We start from the raw sequence: 7,821 nt of genomic DNA on the forward strand, positions 1-7,821 counted from the left end.
GTTGGTTAGGATTTGGGCCTAAATTGTTAAAATAAATACAATGGAATAAATAGCTCTGGTCACCTCCTTGTTCCAAAGTTCAAGAAAGGCCACAGTAGAACCATTGGTTCTAGGAACAGAAAAATCTCCCAGAGCCATCACAGATCTATCTGGATTCATAAGCCTCTGAGGATAGGACTTTCTAATTGGACACCATCCTTGTGGCAATAAGGAGACATGATAGGTCTAAACCTGACCTGGTAGTGTTCTATCCATGACAAAAGAAAGATAAACCACTTCACCCTCCAGATCACCTTCTACCTGTCCAGCAACAAACATCAGATCCACTGCATTATGTGCAAGGCCAGATATTGAGATAGACTCATGGTTGCCATGACAACCATAAAGTCCTGAGCTGAACCTGAGTTTGGTGTCCTGGTATAAACACTGAAGCCCCCCAGCACCAGTAACCTAAGGGACTCCATAGCTACACCTAAGACCACCCCTACCAGCTCAGGCAGATAAACTGTTGGGCAACAGATTAAGGGCCCGATCCTACCCAACTTTTCAGCACTGATGCAACATAGTGGTGGGGCAGTCACGGATGCCTCCTTGAGGCAAGGGAATGTTTGTTCCCTTACCTCAGGGCTTTATTGCAGCAGCATCAGTGCTGGAAGTTGATTAGGATTGGTCCCTAAGTAGTATACAACAGAATTCCAAGCTTGTCTCATTCATTCAATACCAGACATAAACATGTGAATTCTAATGCAGGGGTGTCCAAACTTTTTAGCAGGAGGGCCACATCATCTCTCTGACACTGTGTCAGGGGCCAGGGGAAAAAAAAGAATTAATTTGCATTTCAAATTTGAATAAGTTTACATCAGTGTATATATTAGAGATGGAAATTATGAATGAATGAAGGTCTTGCAATAGCTCAAGGCCTATAAAAGGCCTTGCATAAAGCAAGGCCAGCCTTTCCTTTGCTGCTGCTGCTCTATCAGAGACATGAAACAGCAAGCAGAGGAGGGAGCCCTCGTCCCAGAGCTCACGCGAGAGGTCAAACAGTTGGCCGCCACGCTGAGAGCAGTTGCGTCAGGCTAGCGCAGGCTCCAGCAAGTCTCCAGAGGCTCACTGGAGACTGGGGGCTCCCCACAGACCAGATTGGGAGTCCTTGAGGGCTGCAAGTGGCTCCAGGGCCGGGGTTTGGGCACCCCTGTTCTAATGATTACCGCTGACAGGGCACCTGGTCATGGAGTCACAACAGACCATCGAGATTTTGTGTCGGTGCTCCTGCTGCAATACTGGAAACCTGGAAGGCAAAGCTAAGAGAGACCTATCCTTCCTGTTTTGTGGAACTAGGTCTCTATCACAAATGCCCAGTCAGCTTACTCATCCAGAATTAGATCATGAATAAAGGCAACCTGGCCCTTAAAGCAGTGGCTTCAGGTGGAAGGAGCTGACACTAGCACCACCAGAGACCTGCTGGCTGCAAGAGAAACCAGAAAGATAGTTGTTACCTGACTAGACCTCATTCTCCTGTATCCCTCCCACCATCATACCTCCCATTGCTCATTCCACATTAATGGTCACACCCAGTTTCCTCCCTCCCCTCCTCAAGCAAGCACAGTCTGAATCAAATAGGCAGAACAAGAAACAAAACTTTAACCAGGACAAACTTGCTCTTATCTCCCACCTAAGGATCAGCCAGAGAGCCACAGAAATGGATAAACCTTCACCCACACTCTCACCCAGCAGGAAAAAAATACAGGTTTGTCTCTCTAACAGCCCTTTCGCTAATGCCTGGCTCTCACAGCAGGACACAGCATACAAACAAAACATCCGCAGTCCTCTCCCTTCTCTCAAGGAGCTGGGCCAATAGGTAAAAAGCTGGGCACGCATGCCCTCATAGTGACAAAACAGGGTGATCTGCCCTCAAGGGCTGGCCCATGGAAACACTCCACCATGAAAATGGCCACCAAGGTGGTTAGATTTTGAAAGCCCTTGGGGTGGAGCTTCATCACCAGGCCAGTGCGTGCCTAGTAACTGCACATAATACATTTTCCTCAGGCTTTAATCTGTTTTATTTGCTTTGATAGCAAGTAGTTCATCTATTGGAGTGCCACCTAACTAACCACCCAAATAAATTTTAGTAGGTCATTCATAGCTTTATCCAAACCAGGTGCTAGATTGGTCCTCCACTTGGTTTTGACATCCTTAATTAGAGAGATTTTACTCCTACAGACATGAAACCTGAAGCAAATTGGCACTTGGCAGGATCAAGGAAGCAGAGTAAAAGGCAAGTATGGGCGTCTGGATCCTAATTTGCTGGCTCTTCTCCATCTATTATTGCAGTTTAAAGGCACAGTAGAGTCTAAACAGGCTCATTACTATTGCAGTGTTTCTCAACATTTATCCCCCACTGTATCACTTTGCATGATCCACCTACTGGAAGTACCACCAGAAGTAACTGGCAATGATGTCATTGCCAGTTACTTCCAGATTGAGAGACCAGATGCAACAGGACAAACATTGGTAAGAGGCTCAGGGTGGACAGGAGGGCATTTTCAAGCACATGAAAAATGCATGCTGGAGCTCTGCCTGCTGAGTTAAGCCTCCAATTGCTGCTTGTTGTGCTGTGTTGCCGGTCTTGCTGCCAGGCAGTGGGAGTCTGTACCACCAGACACCACCTCAAGTACCACCAATGGCACAAGTACCACTGGTTGAGAAACAATGATCTACTGCAGCAGTTCCCAAACTGCAGGTTGGGACCCAATGGTGGGTCATGACCAACAGTGGGTCTGGTTTTTGGTGGGTTGCCAGAGGGTGATGGAAAGGTCAGATAATGAGGCAATTATCTGACCTTTCAAGCCCTAAAGCTATTCAAAAATCAGATACTGTAGGTGCTAACTGCCCTGCAGGGAGCTGTTTCTGCAGTTTGCAAGCATGTGTAAATATAGGGAGATAAATGTTGTTGGGGGGGACCTCTCTGGTTATTAACACTAATACATAAATGAATAAATTTTTTTTTCTAGATCTCCTTTTTTAATAGTCTGGTAAACCTAGATGGGTCCTGATAGGGTTTCATTTAAAAAAATGGTTCCTGGTGCTAAAAGGTTGGGCAATCACTGATTTATTTGTTTAACTTTTCCTCCTTCTCCCTTTGAGCTCCGTATAGAGACAGAAAACACTGCAGTGACTCACAAACAGAGCATTTCAGTGGAGAGCTACCCTTACACAACTATGGGAAAACTCAGCATTTCAGCATAGCTATGATTGAGCAACAAGTCAGCTCCCCTCCATAAAAACAATCCCAATAAGAATCAGCAAAAATTTTTATTTATGCTTTATGCTTTTCCTAGTTTTTTTGTAGAAAATACATAATTTTCAGATTGGTTTGTGGTTGTTTTTAATTAACAGTACAAGGTGCCTGCCTGCAGTTGGGCACTGGAATTGGGCTAGGAGGGTATTGAGTAGACAATGTTGAGTAGACTAGCCTTTGTTGTAACTTGAGTGATATTGGGCACAATCCTAACCCCTTCTGTCAGTGCTTTCCAGCACTGATTTAAGGGTAATGCAGCTCTGAGGTAAGGGAACAAACATTCCCTTACTTTGAGGAGGCCTCCATGAGTGACACCCAACTGCAGGATGCAGCATATGTCCCTTCAGCACCGCTATGCCAGTGCTGGAAAGCATTGGCATAAGGGGTTAGGATTGCGCCCGTTGTTTCTTATGGGGGATTTGGAGCTGGATACCCAAAGTAGCCTCAGCTCCAGTTTTCATTGTTGCAGGGATCTGACAAAACCTCTCTCCACCTCAGCCTCCCTTCATCCTACAATATAATAACACAGAGAGTCAGGCTGAGATCTGAAATTAGTGCTGAGTCGTACATTAGCAGAATAGATTTAATATGTTTACAAGAAAACAAACAAAACCTGAGAATAGAAAGAACAGGAAGATATGTGTTTGGTAGTAACCAGAGGAGGAACATGCTTGTGCTACTGCTCAGCTATGTCAAAACCCTAGGTCAGTGTTTCTCAAACTTTGGGTTGGGACCCACTAGGTGGGTTGCTAGTCAATTTCAGGTGGGTCCCCATTCATTTGTGTATTATATTTTTAATCTACTTTTATTTTTAATTTGATGCTACCATGGTATGTGACTGCATCTGGGGAAATGTTACAGTTCTTTTAACAGGCTACTACGTTGTTGGCAACCTTCAGTCTCGGAAGACTATGGTATCGCGCTCTGGATGGTGGTTCTGGCACAGCGTCTAGTGTGGCTGAAAAGGCTGATTCGGGAGTGACAATCCCTTCCACACTGGGAGCAAGTGTAGTGTGTCCCTGGTCTGTCTCCCTGGCTATGGGCCTTCCTTCTTTGCCTCAGACTGTTGGCCAAGTGTCTCTTCAAACTGGGAAAGGCCATGCTGCACAGCCTACCTCCAAGCGGGCCGCTCAGAGGCCAGGATTTCCCACCTGTTGAGGTCCACTCCTAAGGCCTTCAGATCCCTCTTGCAGATGTCCTTGTATCACAGCTGTGGTCTACCTGTAGGGCGCTTTCCTTGCACGAGTTCTCCATAGAGGAGATCCTTTGGGATCCGGCCATCATCCATTCTCACGACATGACCAAGCCAACGCAGGCGTCTCTGTTTCAGCAGTGCATACGTGCTAGGGATTCCAGCTCGTTCCAGGACTGTGTTGTTTGGAACTTTGTCCTGCCAGGTGATGCCAAGGATGCGTCGGAGGCAGCGCATGTGGAATGCGTTCAGTTTCCTCTCCTGTTGTGAGCGAAGAGTCCATGACTCGCTGCAGTACAGAAGTGTACTCAGGACGCAAGCTCTGTATACCTGGATCTTGGTATGTTCCGTCAGCTTCTTGTTGGACCAGACTCTCTTTGTGAGTCTGGAAAACGTCTCTTTGTGAGTCTGGAAACCAGACTCTCTTTTTGAGTCTGGTTGTCCATGACTTTGTGTACCTTGGCTCAACGATCTCCGACACTCTTTCTCTCGATACCGAGCTAAACAAACGCTTGGTAAACAAAGCTGCATCAGTAAAGCAGCTACAGGCTACTATGTATATGCTTTTAACAATGATCAATGGGGCTTACTCATGAATAAGGGCCCAATCCTATCCAATTTTCCAGCACCCCTGCAACTGTAATGCAGCACCGAGATAAGGGAACAAATGTTCCCATACCTTGAGGAGGCCTCTGAGACTGTGTCCCCAGCACCAGGGGCATAGCTAAGGGGTGCAGGGGGTAGCTGTTGCACCGGGCATCAAGCTTTATTGGGGCAACAAGCTGAGCTTGACACTAGTGACCAAAATTGTGAAAATCTTGGTATGTATGAATAATACCATCATGTTATATATCATTAGAAAGGTAATTTAATGCAGAATGCAATGAAATAAACTGCATTGGAATATCTTTATTCTATCAAAAGTTATGGCCAATTAACCATAAATGAAAATACAACTGCCTTATGGAACAAAAAGTGGATTTTTTAAAACTCAAAACTGACCAGTGAAACTGATTGTTCTGAGAGGCAATGCATGATATGTTATTAGGTTATTGACATGTTGCAATGACATGCTATCATGATACAGCATGAAACCAATAAGGTGTTAATATGAGTCAGTCATTTCCATGCATCATAATACAATTACCCCTGCTAACTGGATAAAAAGTGGTGCTCTTTCAAGTGGTGCTCTCTTATATTTATATTTATAAATGTCTCTCTTTACCCCAGCATAGTGTCTCTAACCAATCAGGGGCAAACTTTTTATTTATTTACTTAATTAAATTTGATTTTGTTTATCAAATTAAATAAACAATCTACAAATCAAATAAACAAATCAAATAAACAATAAGCCTGGGGAGGGGCTACAAATCTTCTTTGATCCCAGGTAGCAGATAAATGCCTTAGCTATGCCACTGACTGGGGGAGGCAGCAGAGCAAGTGGGTGGTGAGCTGCTGGGGGGAGGAGGTGGGTTCCTCCCAATTTTCACTTCTTTTAAAGCCCATGCGTGATGTCACTTCCTGTAGTGACATCACTTCTGGGGCAACATTTTGAGCTTGGCACCGGGCTACATGATCATTAGCTACGCCACTGCCCAGCACAGGATGCAGCGCATGCCCCATTGGTATGGCTGTACCAGCAATGTAAAATTGGATAGGATTCTTCTGATTTTAAATAAATGTTAGAGCTAGGCTACCTCAGAAGGCTCGGTACAAGGGAGGGCTTGTATGTGTGTGTCTTTTCCCTCTTGCACCACAGCAGAAGCAGGGGACATCCACTAAAATGGAGTGTTGGGAGAGTCAGGACAGAGAAAAGGAAATATTTCTTTGCTTGGTATGCAGTTGGTCTGTGGAACTCCTTGCCACAATGTGTGGTTGTGGTGTCTGGGCTGGGTGCTTTTATAAGGGACTGGACAAATTTCTGGAGGAAAAGTCCATGGCAGGTGACAAGCTGTGGTGGGTCCGTGCAACCTCCTGGTTCTAAAAGTGGGTGAGCTCAGAGTGCCAGCTGCAAGAGAGGGCACCGGGAAGCGGATCCCTTGTGGTCTTGTGTGTTCCCTGGGCTTCTGGTGGGCCACTGTGAGCTACAGGGAGCTGGACCAGATGGGCCTTTGGCCTGATCCAGCAGGGCTTATGACATGCCAGGTGAAAGGGAGGGCACCAGGATGCGGGTCCCTTGTGGTCTTGTGTGCTCCCTGGGCATCTGGTGGGCCACTGTGAGATGCAAGAGTCTGGACTAGATGGGACTTTGGCCTGATCCAGCAGGGCTCTCTGATGAAAAGTGCGCCATCTAAAAGAAGGAGTCGGTTACTCTGGCCGTTTCTTAGGTCTGCCAGCCTGTCCTCGGGGCGCCGCCCCACCTCTTAAAGGGCCAGGTGCGGAAAGGGGAGGCGCAACCGGCAGAGCCGATGACACCTCCAGCACTGGCGCCGGCGCCGCGGGCGGGGGTTTCCGAGCCGGCAGGGCAGCGATGCTGAGAGCAGCGTTCGGGTTGCTGGCCGCTGCCGCCGTGACGGCGCTGCTGGCGGATTGGTACAGCCCCCTGGGGCGGCAGCAGCTGCTCGTCCGCGCGCGCCCCGCCGCCCCGCACCCGGCGCCCGGACCCGCGCCCGGCAACCTCTTCTGGGCTCTGCAGGCGAGTGGCTGGGGCTGGGGCTGGGGCTGCGTGGGGCCCTGGGGTGCCTCTGGCTGTCCAGGGACCCCAGCCACTGAAATTAGACCCTTGGCTGTCTGGAGCCATCGTATCTGTCAATATCTAGATGGATCAATATCTGTACTGAGGGCTGTCGATCACTATCTAGATATCTCTTATTGATATCAATAGATATCTATCTAGATGATCTATCTAGATCAGTGTTTCTCAAACTGTGGGTTGGGACCCACTAGGTGGGTCGTGAGCCAATCTCAGGTGGGTCCTCATTCATTTCTATATCTTATTTCTAATACATTAGACTTGATGCTCCCATGCCATGTGACTGCATTTGGGGAAATCTTACAGATCTGTATTTTTAACAAGCTACTATGTATACTCTTTTAACAATGAGAGTAAATGGGACTCACTCCTGGGTAAGTGTGGGTAGGATTTTAGCCTGTTAAAAATTCTCCTGCTTGATGATGTCACTACTGGTCATGACATCACTTCTGGTGGGTCCTGACAGATTCTCATTCTAATAAGTTGGTCCCGGTGCTAAAAGTGTGAGAACCACTGATCTAGATGATTGCTATCTATTGATATCTAGATCAATTGACTATCTAGATCAAGATCTATCAATAGCTAATTGATCACTATCTAGATCAGCCATTTTCAACCACTGTGCCATGCCACACTTGT

This window comes from Tiliqua scincoides, chromosome 1, assembly GCF_035046505.1.
Source record: "Tiliqua scincoides isolate rTilSci1 chromosome 1, rTilSci1.hap2, whole genome shotgun sequence".
Taxonomy (NCBI): domain Eukaryota; kingdom Metazoa; phylum Chordata; class Lepidosauria; order Squamata; family Scincidae; genus Tiliqua; species Tiliqua scincoides.